Here is an 18,994-nt window from a genome sequence, read left to right on the forward strand (position 1 = left end):
AAGAATGCCTCAAGAGCTATATCACGAAGGTACAGACGCAATTCGGCAAGCGGGTCAAGTTCGTACGCCATGACGGAGCTCGTGAGTTCGCGACAAACTCACTCAAGGTGTTCTACGAAGATCAAGGCATCGAACAGCAGACCACGGTTTCGTACGCGCACCAGACGAACGGCACTGCAGAATGAGCTATCAGGACTATCGTCACGATTGGTCGCAGCATGTTGCACCATGCCAAGTTGGAGAAGTGTTTCTGGGGCAAAGCGGCGATGACCGCTATCTACGCTGAGAACCGCCTACCGTCACCCAAGATCGAAAGCAAGACTCCATATGAGATCGTGTACAAGCCCAAGCCAAGTGTGAAGCACATGCGTGTGTTTGGTTGTCGGACGTACGTACTAACTCCGAGGGAAAAGAGAATCAAGTGGGACCCCAAGGCTCGAGAAGGGTTGTTCATGGGTTATGAAGAAGTGTCAAAGGCGTATCGAGTTTATGACATCGAGGCTGGGCAGGTGGTGATTAGTCGCGATGTCAATTTCGACGAATCAAACTTTGGGCTTGCAACAGCTAGTCCAAGCGACGACGACGCAGATTCTGATCTCGTCCTCGACTCTCTCAGTATCAACGATACCGAAACTGCGGGCCCAACGGAATTTAAGCAGGCGGGGAAACTCAAGTCCCACACAAGTAACGTTCACGGCATGACTACGAGATCGCGCGCTGCACAGCAGGCTGCCGGTTTGGAGGAAGCTAGTGCTCGAGACACCTCGTTTGAGCGTCAAACAAAGCGCCGATCAGGTGTGCGAAATGACTGTGATGTGGCCTATATAGAAGAAAATGACGTCGAGGATCAAGACGACGATGACGCAACTCCGCCTGTATTTTGGCGAGCATGTGCCAACGCAGTGGAAGCTGGTGATTTAGCTGAACTGGCAACGTTTCAAGAAGCGGTAAACGGGCCTGATCAAGTGCATTGGCGCAAGGCCATCCGTGCCGAACTTAAGTCGATGCGACTTCGCGGTGTGTTCCGAGCTGCCAAGTTACCGAACGGTCAACGGGCCATCGGTACGAAGTGGGTGTTCAAGATCAAACGCAAAGCAAATGGTTCAATCGAGAAGTACAAGGCGCGCCTTGTAGCGAAAGGCTTCAAGCAGAAGTATGGCATTGACTACACCGAAACGTTTTTGCCCGTGGTGAAGTATGTGACGCTTCGCATGATCATTGCCTTGGTCGTGTACCTCGGATGGCCCCTGGACCAGCTGGACGTGGTAACAGCATTCCTGTATGGCATAATGAAAGAGGTGGTGTTCTGCATGGTGCCAGAAGGTGTCGAACTTGATGATGACTTCGACTGCCTGGAGCTGGTAAAGGCGATCTACGGTCTCAAGCAAGCATCGCGCGTGTGGAACGAGACCTTCGACGACTACGTGTGCTCCATCGGCTTTCAAGTTTCAGCATACGACCCGTGTCTCTACATCAAAATTGTGGATGGTCACTGTGTGCTTCTGCTGGTCTACGTAGACGACGTTTTGGTGACTGGTAGCTCGGCCGAGCTCATTGCAACCACCAAGAGCGATCTCAAGAAGTGCTTCGAGATGACCGACAGTGGCAAGTGTGCGTTCGTACTGGGAATCGAATTGGTGTACAACGCTGACGGGAGCGTGACGATGTGCCAGCGCTGATATGTCGACGACATCCTTAAGCGTTTTGGTATGGATGAGTGCAAGGCGGTGGTGAGTCCAGCTGATTTGAGCTCTCGACTAGTCCCAAGCAGTGCATCGACCAAGGTGAACGCTCCGTTCCGCGAGGCTGTAGGTGCACTCATGCACTTGATGACCGCGACACGACCGGACATTGCCTTTGCCGTGGATACGTTTCTCGCTTCATGGAGAACCCACAAGTCGAGCACTGGGCTGCTGTTAAGCGCATCTTTCGCTATCTACAAAGAACTAAGTCGCATGGAATCTGCTTCAAGCCTGGTGACAAAGTGGATTTCCGCGGGTACTCTGACGCAGACTGGGCTGGTGACCACTCCGATCGCAAGTCAACTTCGGGCTACACGTTTCTTTTGATGAGCGCACCCGTGAGTTGGGGGAGCAAAAAGCAGTCAAGTGTGTCGTTGTCAACAAGCGAGGCAGAATACACCGCGCTAAGTTTAGCTATTCAAGAAGCCAAGTGGGTTCACCGCCTACTTTGCGAGATTTTGACGGCAGCAGGGGAATCGGGACCAGAGCTTAAGATCCTCGAAGACAACCAGTCATGCATCAAGATGACCAAGAACCCAGTGAACCATGGTCGGGCCAAGCACATCGACATCAAGTACCATCACATTCGTGATGAGGTCAAGCGCGGTGAGGTCATGCTGGAGTACTGCGAGACCTCTGTGATGCTGGCGGACATCATGACGAAGACGCTTCCGGGGCCACGTCACAAGGACCTTACGGCGGCGCTCGGAGTCAACGCGTGTTTGCATTGAGGGGGCGTATTGAGGGGTACCGGTTTCAGGCGGTAAGTACCCATAAACCGGTAACCAAACCGGTCCAACACGATCCCGCGATAATTATGGTACGTTGATTAGACGAATAGGATGATTGGACGAGTGCAGAATGTTGGTGATTGGATGCACCATTTGATTGGATGACCTAGATAGTGAGGACTGTGTAAGCTCCGATAAATCAATCACTTCGGAATCTTCCTTCTTCCCCTCAAGTGTCTTCGCTCCGGTCTACTCCCCGAGTGGTGACTCTTCCCTTCGCTCCCTACAAGCACAACGTTGCCTAAAACCCGTGACCTCTATCACAATGCACAAAATACCGCAACTTACACTGTCTACTTGCTAAGGGGTCGTAACCGGAGCTGCAGCAATTTCAGGTAACGAGCACGGAGAGGCCATGGGCGCTGCATCACCAACATTTGGTCCAGTAGTTGTGACTTCTTTGCTGTCTCTTGAGCTAACCTGGCGTTTTGTTGACACCAGATTAGACACCAAGTTGCGTAACATCTCTCTGTCTTGATCTCGATCAAACCATTGTTAAAGAGGTGACAGTGTGAATGATATCCACTTTGCTTGACACGCATGTAAGTTCGACGCCACGCCTATTTTATCGTAGAAAGCTACCCATATCTTGTGCTTGGACGTATCCGGATCGGCCATCTGAATCTCCACAATTCGAATAATCCATTGCTTTAAAGCATCCATGTGAAAACGTACCAGCACGTAGTTGCATGACGCTAAAGAGAAATCTGGAGCAAATATCTTCTCGTTAGCTACGGAGATAGCGTCGATAGCGTAGGAGGGTTTGCTGTACGTTGACACATGCCAAAGCGCTGCATCCATCACGGCGTCATTAAGACGCTTGTTTCTCGCTAATTTGCCCACCATATGGCGAAGTGTTGAAGTAACACTGCGTCCGGCTGGTCCGGAAGGTATGATAAACGACCGAGACAATGACGACTGGCGGAAAAGTTGCGCAACTTCATGTGACAACACTGCAGGTGACACCAATGCCTCGTACAAAAATAGATGCTTCATCGCTGTCATACTACTCCACACACCACGCAGCCATGCTAGATCCATTCGATATTCATCAACAGCCTTCATGGACGTAATAGTTTTTCACAAGTCGCACATATTTCCGACAATAACCATAGACACAGCTCAGAGCCGTCAAGAAGATAAACTTACTTGTATCGAAACTTACATGAAGAAGCCGCCCATTTCAGAAGCGGCAAATGCCGCTGGAACCACATCGTCTTGCGAAGGGTCTAAATCGTCCGTTTCGGTCTGCTGTAAAGCCCAGTGAAGTAGTGCAATATTCACTCGCTCCGCCAACTTAGCTGAAACGACGAAATTGGCATCATTGATGACTTCACTTGCCCTTTTCTGAAGAACTGTTGGAGATCTTGAGAGCGGGAAACTCTTGTTGTACCAAACCGTGTAATTTGACGCTATTTTCCGACGTAATCAACGTCACGCGTAGTGTCAATCCACTTCAAGAAGTCATCAAGATCCACAGGACACTCAGTTCGACACGCGGCGATTGCCCATTTGCTGTTTTTTAGTGTCTCTCAACCGTGAACTGGATGCTTCAGGTAATCGCAGAAATTGCAGGTTGTCGAAAGCACCCGCTCGCTACAAAAGAAACTCCGGCTGCGCCAATAGAGCTGTAGACGTTGCTGAATGAGCATTTGACTGCTGCTGCAACACCTCTTGGGATTGCTCGCTGATGGTCAGGCCCGGCAGGGATGTCTGAGATGGGTTTGTCAAGCAGCATGAATGCAGATCGTCTCCATCGAGTCCCTGCATCACGGGAGAGCCCGTGTTGTCCTCCGGGGGCTGATGAATATCGGCTTCTTCCAAATTGCTAGCGGGAAGATGCGCAACTTCCCGTGTACTAACGCCTTCACAGTCAATCTCGTATTCCTGGCCCATCGCATCGGACTCGTCGTCCGAATCAGCCACATCTGAAAGAGTGTCTTGCTCCAAGCACCACTTCTTCTTGAAGCTACTTAATGTTGCGCGAAAATCTGCGAATGTTTCGTAGAGCTTAGCAGACGGTAGGCTCTGAAGAGAGTCAACTAACGGCATAATTTCCGCTCTGACCACGTTGTACTTCTCGCAGTCAGAGAGTACGGTCTCGTCACTGGATTCAACCTTCTTCAGCCTTATCAAAGGCAATTGTTTTCTTCGAAGCAAGCATGATACTCGACGCAGGTGTGTGCGATGCATTTCCCGTAATTCTTGTAACCGTTCGTAAATGCTCCATTGTCGACTCTACAAATGGCAATGTTGCCGATGTTTCCTTCATCGACCAACACGTGTGAAGTTGCGCAACTTCAAAACGTTCTCGTCTTTGAAGGTCGTTAAGACACTGTACAGGTGCTTGCAAGGAAGCCTTAACGACGAGAAAAATACAATCACAACTTGGTTGATCAGACGTCCGCCATGTCACTCGAATACAGGTACCTTCCGACGTAGCCATTGAGTAGACGCCCTGACCTCCGTCCTGCTCACAACTCCATTCCCAATTTGCACTATTTAGCCTGTAGCTCTCCCATTGCTGTAGCACCTTCTTCAGCGTGTACGGATTCAGAACTGTAGCGATGCGGTGCAACGCAGCCGGTAGCGGGTCCGTCACAGGAGGGCACACATCAAACAGATTTATCGCCGTCACAAAATCACGCAAAACACTGTGTTGGTGCTGAACAATCACTCGAGCGCATCGGTCGATGCTTTTTTTTCACAGCTCGCCCACATACTGCTACAGGTCGACCAGTTTCGTTCCAAGTACTCAGCAAACCGTGGCGCAGCCTTCTTCGTTCTCTGTTCGAGCAGCTTCAACCTGCTCTCGAGCTGTTCCTTTGTCGGGCCTAACCCATTTGATTAAACAGTTCTCCGATTTCATCTCGATACTTGGGCAGCACAAAGTACTTCTTGCCGGCAATCATTATCTTCACATAAGGCTGTGCATGAAATTGGCAGAGCAAAGTCTAGTAGCAATGTTGTTAGTGACATTGCTTTACAAACAACAGCTCTAAACAAACTCACCGCCGCCTGCGGAAACACCTCGCGTAACGCAGACCACTCTGTGAAGTCTTTGTCAATGATGAGACTTTCCAATCGACCCCACGATGGGTTCTTCGTCTTGAACCACTGAAGCACAGCGGGCTGATACTCCTTTTCTTGATTCAGACACAGGTAATCTAGTACAGTTGCGCCGCGTCCAGCTGCTACAGTGGCATTAAGGGTACCTGAACAGCACGAAACAAACGTCTCGTAAGCCGTAGAAAAACAAAACTGCACTAACTTCTGCACTTACCGACGTAGAAGCCAAGATTTGTACAGTTGTTTGTCCAGGCCTGCGACAGCGTATTGCCCCAGCGAGCAAATATATCACGCTGCATCACAATTCCGATAGTCTGATTGTATTCACCTTGTAGCAGCACGCATTCATTCCCTTCTGTGGAAGCAAATTCAGACAGCACACCTTTTAAGCGCTTCTCCGCGCTGCTGTGCCCGAGACGAGCATTCATGAGATTACGCACTTGTTGCGTAGAGATTGTAAGACATGTGTCGTAACACAGCAGCGGTGCACGCTACGAATAGCTACCAACAACTATGAGCAGGATTATTGGACGTACCAGTCGTGTCGGCAACGTAGGTGGCTATTTGCTTAGTGTCCGTGCTGGTTTTTTGCCCGAAAGCGTCCAGCATGGACAGCACTGACTCGCTCAACAGGTCCTTGCACTGCTTTAGAGCAGTATAAAGCGTCTTGGTGTTGACATGGTTGTGGCACGTGTTGTACAAATACACAATAACGAGCATTCATATAGTTTGACATGTACAAACGCAACAATGTAATACAAGAAAAGAAACACACAATAAGATAAAACCAACCTCACTTGTTACTGTAATGGTCCAGTTAGAACTATTTGGAAAGTTACCACTACTAGCACGAATAACAGTGACGCGAAACACTGCTTTGCATGCGCGATAACGTTCCTTCCGCTTGGCCCGTTTCCCAGTCGACCGAGATTTCTTCTTGAAGCCAAGTGTGCAAAACTATTTGCGAAACGCGTGGCCAAATGATTCAAGAACCTGGCGTTCCAGGTGGTTTACTTTTGACTTATTTTGCCCTTTCGTAGTCTGGCAGTCTCTCGTGGGATAGACAACAAGATGTCGCCTTTCAAACCGCTCCCAAAATGAAAAGAAATCCGGCCACGACACAAAAGTCCCTCCGACAATACTCGGAACAACCGCAAGTGAGGCATAGAATATATCTAAAGCATTAATAAACGTAAACAGCATTAGCAACAAATTCTCTGCTTCAGTTCCATTTCATGTATTCCTTACCCACAGCCTTTGACGCAGATGATGGTTGTATAGGCTCTAACACTTCGCTTTCATCGCTGGAGTCGTCTGCGTGCTCGTGAAGATCCGAAAGGCTAACCGGATTTACTACTTGGCCGGGTATACCGAAGAAGCTCTCAAGATCCCGCTACAGGAAGCGGCAAGTACGACGCAAAGGAAAACAAAGACAAGGGAGCACACCCGCAAGGCAACCCTACGGTCAGATCCCAGATCTAGGCCCTGAATCCACCAAGCTCGAATATTCGCTTGGGATCCAGAAACAACTACGGGCGCAGAGTGAAGATCTTACTACTACCGCTCCACCCCATCCCCACGTCTCGCCAAGACACTCAAGCTTCACCACTTGAACTCTTCGGAAGTTACCGAGAGAGCAAGATCCCACCCTACCGACGGGTACACAAGGTGAGGAAAGCTCAGCAGATCACGGATCATCGGGGGCCTCCCTCCGTTAGTCGGTGTCTAGGCGCTGTTGGTAAGTTGAATCCAGCAGTCTCGCAGATTTTGCTGATTCCACTACACCACACGGGGTGCTGAAAATAAACATGCATTCATGAGGGTAAATACTATACCTGAGAGTAAGAGCATTTGTAACGGAGTACGTAGCCCTAAGTGTACCCTGGTTACATGAAGTGTGACACTTCACACTTCAGGAGTATGACACGTCATACTCCGTGATATTTGGTACAAGGTACCAAAGTCGTTCAAAGCCAACCATTGGTTAAATGACATTGCATTTCTATAGGTGACTAATAGTTTGTATTAAACCCAAACTTAATCTACCTATAAATATACTCAGTTTACAATCTACCTTATTTTTAGGTCACTTCGCTCTCTTTAACTAAAGAGGGGACCTGTGAACTGCCGCTCACTGAGAGTTTGTATACTCTCGGAAGATAACTTCTTCTAGCGCAAGGTGCTGTGTGACCCCGTCACACTTGGTAGCACTAGTAGTCAATCCACGCCACCGCGGGTAGACTACCTGAACCTCTCCGAAGTTCGTTGCCATGGATAGGAACGACTTCTCCCATTTGAACGACTCTCAGTTCGAGTCGGTTCGGAAGATGGCAGGCATCTTCGGGATGGAGGCCCTGCAGAGCCTGGTGGTATCAACACCAGCTGAGCAGCTCAAGCGCGTCAATGCATTCGACGCGTACGAGCAGGGCCTCATCGCGCATGTGCGGGAGAACCTGCAGGCTCCGGCGGCGGAAGCAAATCCGCCTCACCCGAAGCCAATACGGCTTAAGGTAAAGCCGTATGAAGGGAAGGAAGGCAAGAACCTTCACTTCTGGGTCCGAGAAGTAGAGCTCGCGATGGACGCGGCTCTGATCTCGACCGAGCAACTGCGTGTTGCTTTTGCACTCTCCAACCTTAGCGGTCGTGCTAAGAGTTGGGTGTACACTCGGGAAACAACATCCCCTGGATGTTTCACATCCTGGGCTCAGCTGTGCGAACAGCTCCGAGCCGCGTTCCTCCCGGCGAACTACGAATACCGCCAGCGTTCGCGCTTCCTCGCCTGTAAACAAGGAAGGCGCGAACTGCACGAGTATGTGCAAGAGATACGGGAGCTCACGGCGTCCCTAGTGGGAAATCCACTCAACGAACACATCAAGATGACTGTGTTCTTGGACGGCTTTCGAGTGGGCCCCGCACGCACTCAGCTGTTCCAAGTGCAGTCAAGCACCCTTGAAGAGGCGATTCAAGTGGCTCTTCAAGAAGAGTACAGCCATCGGCAGGCGCGTACGCCGGCCTCAGCGTGGCCTGGGAGTTCCTTGTCGGCTCCCGATCGAACAAGCCCCAACGGACCAGTTCCCATGGAACTCGGGTCCGCCGAACAGCGCGACATCCGCTGCTTCGGCTGTGGGAAGATGGGCCACTTCAAGCGTGACTGCCCCGCGGAAAGACTCCGCAGACGGTCCTTCCCCAAGCCCGTCCTCAAGGGTCGCTGGCAAAAGCCAGGATCCCGGGGACAGGGGAACGCAGGGAACCAGTAGGGGCGGGGCGCCCTACTGGGGAAGAACTAAGTCTTCGTGATGGGTGCGCGGGTGGCGCGTACCACGGGGACTTAGCCCCTGAGAGTCTTCGCACTCTCGAATCGGCGAAGAGCAGCGGCGGGTTGCTCGTAGTACACGGATGTGTACGGGGATACGATCATCCCTTTAGAATCTTGATTGACTCTGGGGCGTCGAAGAATTTCGCACGCCGCCAGACGGTTGCTCGTAACAGCAACAAGTTGTTTGAAGCTTTGAGAGAAAGCAAGGGCAACGGGACGGTGTCAGTGCGACTGGCCGACGGGAAGGTCGTCACTGTCCCCAACGTCCAAGTGGATCTGGCTGTCAAGTTTGAAGACTTTGACAGCCTCGAACAGTTCACTGTTCTCGATATGGATCCATATGATATGATCCTGGGCATGCCCTGGCTTGAGAAGCACGAGCCCTGGATCGACTGGCGAGGCAAGGCAATCGGTGCCAGCCGCCCTGCGCAGTCCGATAGAGCATTCGTGAGTCATGTTCCCACCTCTGTCGGGACCCGGGGCGCCCGCGAGGGCTGCCAGGGTACCAAAGCATCCGGCGGACGCTTGGGAGTCGTCGACGTATATGACGACTCCGAGGATGTTTTGATGGTGGCCGCGCCCAGAAGAGGCGCCGGCCAAGTGGGTAACTTAGGTCCACAGGCGGGTAACTTAGTTCCGCAGACAGCTGCAGCTGTCATGAACACTGAGAACAGCGTGTTCAGAGTGGGTAACAGAGCTCCACTCACGGTCGCCCAGACCATAACTGAAGAGGAAGACGTCGGATACGCTTCCTGTGTGGGTAACACAGTGCCACACGCGGTCGCCCAGACCTTAACTGAAGAGGAAGGCGTTGAACACGCTTCCTGTGTGGGAACAACAGTACCACACGAGGCCACGAGTGCCTCGGATGTCGTAGCGACGACATCCCTAGACGTGGGCAGCAAAGCTCCCCGTCACAGACGCCGTCGACAAAGCCGCCGCCGCCGCCTCATGTCGGATCCGAACTTCGTTCCGATCGACGTCGCTTCAAGCGACTCGGAGTCCAGGGCCCGGGCTCCTCCGACAAGGCCGGTGGAAGAGTGTTATCACTTCTTCGATGGCGAGACAGGTTTACCCGTCAAGGCATCTGGTGTCCACTTGGAACCGTTGCCAGAGGTTGCAGAGATACTGAACCTCGAGGAACTGACGGCTGCGTCTTTCCTGGCCAACCTCAAGGCTGGAGAGATTGCTGAGATGGTACTCATGAGACCTGAGACCACTCAGGAGGAGCTGAACTCCTCCTCTATCTTGGACGAGAACGTCCTGGAAGACATGAACAAGCAGCGTCAGGCGCGCTTGGGTTCTGAGATTCTCAAGAACCCCAAGGATCCGGTGTATCCTTTGGTGACGGAGTATGCGGACGTGGCGAACAAACACCCACCGACCCAACTCCCACCGGATCGAGGTGTACGGCACGAGATTGATCTCGTGCCCGGCACAAAGTATTGTGTCACGAGGCAATGGCCTCTCCCGCGCGAACAGTGCGAGGTCATTGATGCCTTCTTCGCCGCGAAAGCGAAGGCAGGCATGGTGCGGAAGTCGAAATCCCTGCACTCGACGCCGACTTTCTGCGTTCGTAAGCCGAACGGAAAGTGGCGTCTGGTTCACGCTTATAACAAGCTGAACAACGCAACGGTGCCGGCCCAAACACCGATCCCACGAAAGGATGTGTTGTTGAACAACATGGCCGGGAGCGTACTGTACAGCGCGCTGGATTTGGTAGACGGATACTACCAAATCCTGATGCGAGAGAGTGACATCCCGCTCATCGCGGTAAGCACTCCAAGCGGCATGCTTTGGGAGTGGCTCGTCATGCCGCAGGGCTTGTCTAACGCCCCGGCGACGTTCAATCGCCTGGTGACGCAATTGCTCCGCCCTTTGCGTACCTTCGTACAGACGTACTTCGACGACATTTTCGTCCATAGCCGTGCCAAGGGAGGCAAGACGGCCATGGAGGTGCATCTAGGACACCTCCGTCGAGTGTTGGACGTGATGCGAGCGAACAAGCTCTACGCCAACATCGACAAGTGCGTTTTCGCGTCACCAGAGATCAAAGTTCTCGGTTGCTACGTAAGCAACGTAGACGTTCGGGCTGACCCAGACAAGGTCAAGGCCATAGCAGCATGGCCGACGCCCCGATCCCAGAAGGATCTTCGAAAGTGGTTGGGCTTGGCCAACTACCTTCACAAGTACAGCGCTGGGTACGCGGGCTTCGCTAAGCCCTTGTCGAGCCTCCTTCAGAAGGACGTCGACTGGCGCTGGGAGCAAGAGCACCAGGATGCTTTTGACAGCATCAAGGCCAGTCTCCAAGAGGCCCCTGTCCTGGCTCTGCCGGGCGAGACGAAGCCGTTTAGCGTCGTCTGCGATGCCTCCGATTACGCCATCGGGTGTGCATTGCTGCAGGACGACACGGCTGGACATGAACGAGTCCTCTCGTTCCAGTCTAGGCAGCTCAAAGCCGCCGAACGGAACTACCCTGTCCATGACAAGGAGCTCCTGGCAATGAAATATGCCCTTGTGAAGTTCCGTGTTCACCTTCTGGGCTCTAGGCCCTTTGTGATCTACACAGACCACGCGTCCTTGAGGACGGCGACTAACTCGCCACACCTCTCCCAAAGGATGGCGAGGTGGCTGTCCTTCTTCGCGGAATACAACTTCCGCGTCAAATACAAGCCGGGCAAGCTCAACGTGCTTGCGGACGCCCTCTCTCGGCGTCCCGACTATGAGTTGGCCCACATCACGCGGGTGACAACGGATCTATATGATCGGATACGCATGGCGTATCGGGACGATGAGGCTGTCGCGCCTATCGTCAAGTTCCTTAAGGCCGGAACGAGCGCGAAGTCCGACTGGCTCTCGTCGCGACAGCGCTCACGACTCCACCGATATGAGTTGAAGGAGAGCCTCCTCTATTATCGGGTGGAGCTCACTGATCCTCCACGGGTGGTCGTACCCAACGACGAGGATCTGAAATTCGACATCCTCGCGGAGGCGCATGACGCGCCCTCCAGCGGCCACTTGGGCCGCGAGAAGAACTTTCTGTTGGTCTCTCAGTCCTTCTGGTGGACCCACATGTACAAGTGGGTCGCCCGGTACGTCAAGACATGTGAAACATGTCAGCGGGTCAAACCCGCAGGGCACTCTTCGGCTCCACTACAGAGCCTGCCCGTACCGGCCGATTGTTGGAAGTCGATGAGTCTTGACTTCATCTTTGGGCTTCCCGCCGACGGACACGGCAACACCGGAATTTTGGTGATCGTGTGTCGGCTGAGCAAGATGGTACATCTTGCTCCAGTTCCCGTCACTGTAACGGGCGAACAAACCGCAAGGTTGCTCGTCGATGGCGTGTTCCGCTATCACGGTCTCCCGGAGACGATTGTCTCGGACCGAGACCCGCGGTTCACAACTTCACTGTTCCCTTTACTGGGAACACGTCTGCAGATGTCCACTGCGGACCATCCGCAGACCGACGGCCAAACAGAGCGCGTCAATCGAGTGCTCGAGGACACTCTGCGCAGTGTGTGCGCGGCAGCACCACGTACATGGTCGACGCAGCTCCCAGTTGTTGAGTTTGCGCTCAACAACGCGGTGCACGCGTCCACGGGGTTCACGCCGTTCTACTTGAACGGCTTCCGCCACCCCAGAGTCCCTCTCACTCTTCGAGGAGACACTGCCTCCTCTATTCAAAGTGGGGGGGAGGCTCGGAAAGCCCTTTCCTCCCAGGTCTCGGATGTGAGGCCAGTTTCGCTGCGGAAACAGGTGGAATCCTTTATGGATACCAAGCTGAACATTGTCAGCAGGGTCCGCCATGACAGCGGCCCAAGATAAACAAAAGGAGTACTCGGACAAACAAGGAAGAGGAAACTTAAGTATATTTGAGATTGGTGACTTAGTGTTGCTAGACACGAGGAACCTACCTCTAGACACTGTTAGCTCTGTCGGCAGCAACAAACTGAAGCACCGCTTCATCGGACCTTTTGCAGTCCTGGCCAGACATGGTGCGTCGTACACCATCGACCTTCCAAAGTCAATGACGACGGACCCGACGTTCTATGTCGGACGTCTTAAGCGGTACTTTGACCCGCAGGGGGTTGCTGACTCGCAGACCCCCCTTGACCCAGCTCCTCGAAGCGAGGGCCGGTCACAGTCGTCGACGAGGGCGTCGGAGCAGGCACCCAAGCCTCGGTCGGGACGGCAAGGCTGCGGTCAAGACCGTACGCCGGAGGGACTCCATACGAGCGGACCCCGGCGCCATACGCCGAGTACGCTGAGTACGCCGGGTACGCACCATACGCGTACGTCTGGGAGTGTGCCGCAGGCGGCTCCGGACGTGGCAACAAAGCCTCGATCCGTCGGATCATGCGAAAGGCCTCGTCCAGATCGGACGAAGAGGCCCGGCGGTCCACCCGCAGGTGCAGGCTCGCGACCTCTCGCTCCACCAGGTCCAGGCGACCCGCAAGACGAGCGAGCTCGCCCTGATTCCTGGGCGGCAGCATTACCGCCAGTCCCAAGGCCAAGTGCAATCTCAAGCACGAGGACACGTTGACGGAGGCGGTCAACCTCAGGGTCCCGTGTCGGACCCGCAGTCGGAGCACTCGGACGAGAGTGGCTCTCGGGAGGCGCCGAGTACTCGTACTCGTACGAGGGCACCTCCGCCCCTGCTTGACCGGAATGGAGAAGTCCACTTCCACGTGGAGCGGATCCTCCAGGAGCAACGGTGTCGCGGTAAGCGACAGCTCCTCGTGAAGTGGAGGGGCTATGCCCACTCCGAGAGCTCGTGGGAGCCGATTGAACGGCTCCTGATTGACTGCCCGAAGGCTGTCTCAATCTGGGAACAGAAGCGGCGGCAGCTTCATAAGTAGTCCGCCGCTTCTTGCCCGAACGGGGTACGGATGATGAATACATACCGTACCCGCGCTCATCGTGAGCGCTAGAAGCCGCGCGCTTCAGGATGTCCCTTGGCAGCATACGCTTGCTGATCAAGTGGGCAAACCTCACACGAAGATCACGCTGGTCCAGGATGTGGGACAGCTGCTGATCTTCATGGAGTTCCCATAACTCCGTGGGCGAGTACTTGAGAGTCTCCACCCACGCCCAGAACATGTCCTCACAAGAACTCCACGTGGGACAGTTCTCGGGCATAACCCAGGGGTATCCCCAAACAGGATAGAGACCACCCCGGGTCTCGGGCTTCTTACGACAAGTCGTGAAGTTCTTAAGGGGAATGCGGTGTGGCGCGAGAAGCACACACCGAGCAGCCTCCAAGTTGTCGACGAACAACTGTTCTTTCTGAACAAGGGCTCGTTCATAGATGCCCCTAGAAGTGTGGCCGCCCACAAGGCCACGAGGAGCGACGAGAACCTCCAAGAAGAGGTCAGCCCCAGAGCTCTCCTCGGGAGGCCAATACCCTCTTGACTTGATGGCAGCTCCCTGGCTGACGGGTGCCGCCACCGAACCCCCACGCACACGCTGGGCAGCTTGGAAATCCTCCTGCTGCTGGTCGAGGTCATTCGAGACCTCCCGGGGCTCAACGATAGCACCCTCCTCCTCCTCTTCTTCCTCCTTCTCCTCCGCTTCATCCGAGGAGCCGAAGAGACTCTGATAGGAGCGCATAGTCTCCTTCTCCTCGCGGAGTGGAGACTTAGAGGCGGTACGCTTCTTTGAGGGCTTGGCGCCTTCGGCTTTAGAGGCCTTAGCGCGCGCAAGACCCTCGGCAAGCGAGAGACGTTTGCGAGGATTTTCTTCCTCATCGCCACCGGCTTTGGGAGCGCCCTTAGCCTTAACGGCCGGACTCTCAGAGCGCACAGAGGTCCTGGGGCTGTGATCACCGTGATCACTAGCGGGCGACTGCACGCTGCCATCTTTGTGCTCACTGGGCACTGGGCTGTGCCCTCCCACAGAGCCCGCAGGAGCATCATGAGTGCTCTCGGACTCGGCATCGTCTTCCCTGCCCGAGTTGAACTCACGTTCTACGAACCGAGGGTTCGGACGATTGTCTGAAGACGAGGGCGACGGACTGCGGCGCCTGCTTGCGCGCTTGTCCGCAGCCGCGTCACCCGAGGATCCGATCGCCTCGGAGGCCACCTGAGTAGCCTCCTTAAGTGCAGAGCCTTTGCCGTGAGGCTTAGTGCTCTTGGCCTGCGCCTTACCGGCTGCAGCCTTGGAGCGTGTCTTAGCACCGCTCTTAGCAGTGCCACGAGGCATGTTAACGGTCGAAGTGGAGACCTAGACGAAGAGCGCACAGGTTGCTGCTCGAGGCTCTAACTGTGAAGTGAGCCTCCGCCGCGCTCGTGCGGCCAAGTCGATGGTTTTCGACTTTGAGAACGAGAGTTTGTGACGAACACCTCTTCATTCTGATTGGTCGGTAAACCGAACCTAAGTGGGGGAGGATGTAACGGGGTACGTAGCCCTGAGTGTACCCTGGTTACATGAAGTGTGACCCTTCACACTTCAGGAGTATGACACGTCATACTCCGGGATATTTGGTACAAGGTACCAAAGTCGTTCAAAGCCAACCATTGGTTAAATGACATTGCATTTCTATAGGTGACTAATAGTTTGTATTAAACCCAAACTTAATCTACCTATAAATATACTCAGTTTACAATCTACCTTATTGAGGTCACTTCGCTCTCTTTAACCCTTCTAATACGAAGGCTGTTCCGGATTATCCGTGATTATAACATATGAAGTAAACTATACCGGAAAATCAGTACTTTATGTCATGTATGCAGCCCTTTTGTCTGACACGTGGATTGCCTAGAGAATGTGATTGGCTAATCGTTAGAGATGGGCAGTACGAAAATCGTCCTAACTACTGTCAATTGCGATCTCCCTGCAAAACCGTTGGGCATTACCCAAACGACAACACAACAAAATGTGAACATCATTCCCAAGTGCCATTCATTAGTCTTCTTCACTCTCGCTACAGACCTCGCGTGTACGCTTCTCTACAAACCGGATTTTGTGCTGCATCACAGCAGGAATAGCCATGCCGTTGCGCCAGCTCTGGTGCCATACTTCGTTGCAGGTGAGAGCGCTACCGTGGTCTAGTCGGCGAGCCTTATTGCATAGAGTAACGCGCCCCTTCTTGACTCTTGAGCACGTCGCGCAAAAATAGCTCGTTTCGAAGCTGCGGACGCCAGGACCCGCGTACGCTGAGCAGACCTTACAGAGCCACTGGCGGCGCTTGTTTCCGTTTTTCTCTTCCGGCTTCTCGAGCGTGTGCGCGCTTCGAGGAAGTGGCTCGGTCACGAGGTCTGCTAAGTCATCGTCCCCGGCAAAATCTTCGCTTGTCTGACTCAACAGGGCAATATGTAGTCGCCGCATGAACACGGCATGCGTGGGAACGGGCTTGTTGAGACGACGCAGGGGGATCTTGTGAATGATAAAAGCATTTACCATAGCAATATCCACTAAGCCGAGAAAAATGGTCTTGTAGTACTTTCGCATGCGGATGGAGCGCTGGATTGAGTACCGTTGAAGGCGTAGTTGATCATGAACGTCCACACCTCCCATCGCTTCATGGTAATCTCGAACCAGCTGCATGGGACTTGGGAGATCGATCCGCCGGGCTCTCTACGGGTGACGTGAGTAATTTGGGTGGAGCAACCAGTCGCTAAAAATGTAACTGGCTTGCTGTCCATCCACGACAGAGCTACGAACTCGGGGCGATCTCTCCATACAGCTATTCGGTAAGTTCCTCTGGCCATTTTCTTCGGTCTCTTTTTCTGCGTAAAGTCAATAGCTTTACACCACCCTTTCCGGTCCTTGCGAATGGTCCCGACGTGGTAGTGGCCCATACTGAGGAGTTTGTCCGATAACGGGATTGACGTATAGAAATTGTCTGTACAAATAAGCCTCTGAGAAGGCTGTCCTTGTAGTACACGCGTCACATTCTTCACCACAGCTCGCTGCGCCACAGCGTCTTCGTTAGCGTTCGCTTTCCCGCAGTAATTTTCCAGTCTACACATACAAACACACCATATTGTTAGCGATAAGGCGAATACAATATGGATAGTGCGGAACACATTACGGATGCACTGAACCAAAACTACCACGGATATCCGCCACATGTGCCGGATATCCGTAATAAACGTACAACATACCTCGATCAATACGCGGTGTCCGCGCAGCACGTCATGTAGAACTTCGTACCCCACTTTTTCGGCTTGTTGGACATGTACTGGCGCATTGGATTGCGGCGGTGACGCATTGGCACCATCCCCTCGTCGAACGAAATTCGCGCACCGAGCCGATATCCGCGGAAGAATGTCTTCTGCAAAGCTTGAATAACAGGACGGATCTTGAACGCACGATCCGCACTGTCGTGCTGCCGGGCATTGTCGTTGAAATGCAAGTAGCGAGCAATGTCGTGGAAACGATCCCGACTCATGAACTGTCCGAATGTACCGCGGGATAGTGCACCCTCAGCCTTCGTAATCCAATGACGACTGAGACTCTCTCGGCGCGGCTCCAGCGTTCTCGCGACAAGTAGTCCAATAAAGCGAACAATCTCATGGGGCTGTATTGAGCTCTTGCGTTCCAACTTTCTTCTGTAATCCTCGGTAGTGAGTACAGCAGTCGACGGAACGGTCTCACGACGGAGAAGGGCACGTGCTCGCATCTGCTGGGCGATAGATTCCGCACTGCCTCGGCGAAACTTGTTTGTTTCATTTGCGATTTTTCGCCACAGCTCCTTCGGCAAGAAGAAATAGAAGATCGCCAATGGGTTTTCAGCGTAAGCTAATGCAGCGCGAGTTGGACCTTCGTAGAGAGAAGAGCCCTCCCGCAGTACTTGACAAGACTGCTGCTCCATGTAGACGTCCCAGCCTCCTGCGCGGAGGTTATCCAAGTCTTCACTAGTCAGATCAAAGTCCACAGGCACATCATCATCTTCATTCGCAAGATCGTCACCACTCTCGTCACTGGCGACTGAAGCAATGTCGTCCACAGATTCATCATCATTTCCATCTTGGAGAATGAGCTCTTCGTCACCTTCTGCATCCGAATCTAGGGCTCGCAACCAGTCCTCTCCTCCCCTGTTGAAATCATCAGCATCGAGATCTTCGAATAAAGTGTCCCGCCGCAGGGCATTGATAAAGTCATCAGAATCAAAATCGTCAAGAGAGACACCGGTTCGGAGGCCAGCACGCGCGGCATTCAGTGCTTCCGGAATTGCCACTTCCGGATTATCCGTCCTTTCAGCAGGAATATCCGGACCAGTCTGGTAGGTAGTATCTGGAACAACTTGGGTGGTATCCAGAATAGGGGGTTCTGTATAAACCGTTATAAATACGTTAGTAAAGCTCAAGCAGAGGCCAACTGATAAATTTACCAGCGCGACGTTGTTTAGAAGCTTGGCTTGACGCTGAAGACTTGTGTTGGCTGGCCGTTTGTGGTGTTCGTTCAACTGCATGCGACCTGGACGTGTTGTCACGAGGGTTAGCCTTTGCTGCAGGCCTCGGCTGTCGTGGCGCATCTTTCGCTGCGGCTGAAAGCTCACTTTCACACGTCGTGTGTGGATCGGGGGTTTGTGCAGCACCAGACAACGTCAAAGCAACTGGTGACGCGGTGGACGGCGTTGGGTTTGGTAAAGGGTCAAACGATAGCCACCCTTGCCTTCGGCAATAGTTCATTAGACTCTTGTCACCTATTCCAAAAGGGGTTAGATAGTAAAGCAGCATGAAACAGTGTTCATAAGTAACGTACCGAGGAAATAGTCAACGCCTTCCGCTCCTTTGAGACTCCCACCCGGCGGCAGATACCTCCGATCGTCGCTCAGCCCCAACGACTTTCGAAACTTCCAGCCTTTCTTGGTAAGCTCGTTCCACATATGGGCGAACGTTTTCTCGGTAGCGTAGGCGTACATATTCTCGAAACAGGAGTGATGGTCTCTTCTCGGGCGCAGATCTCGAAATGAAAGGCTGGCGAGCGCCCCCAGTTTCTTATATCTGCAACCCTAACCACTTTCTAAATATTTCATGTCTCATCGGTCGGAGCTGCTACAGTTGGCCTGCTAAAATTTATCCTATACAAATATCAATATGCGGATTTTCAGTGCTGCAAATCTGTTG

The sequence above is a fragment of the Phytophthora infestans genome, genomic scaffold (genome assembly GCF_000142945.1).
Source record: "Phytophthora infestans T30-4 supercont1.102 genomic scaffold, whole genome shotgun sequence".
Taxonomy (NCBI): Eukaryota; Oomycota; class Peronosporomycetes; order Peronosporales; family Peronosporaceae; genus Phytophthora; species Phytophthora infestans.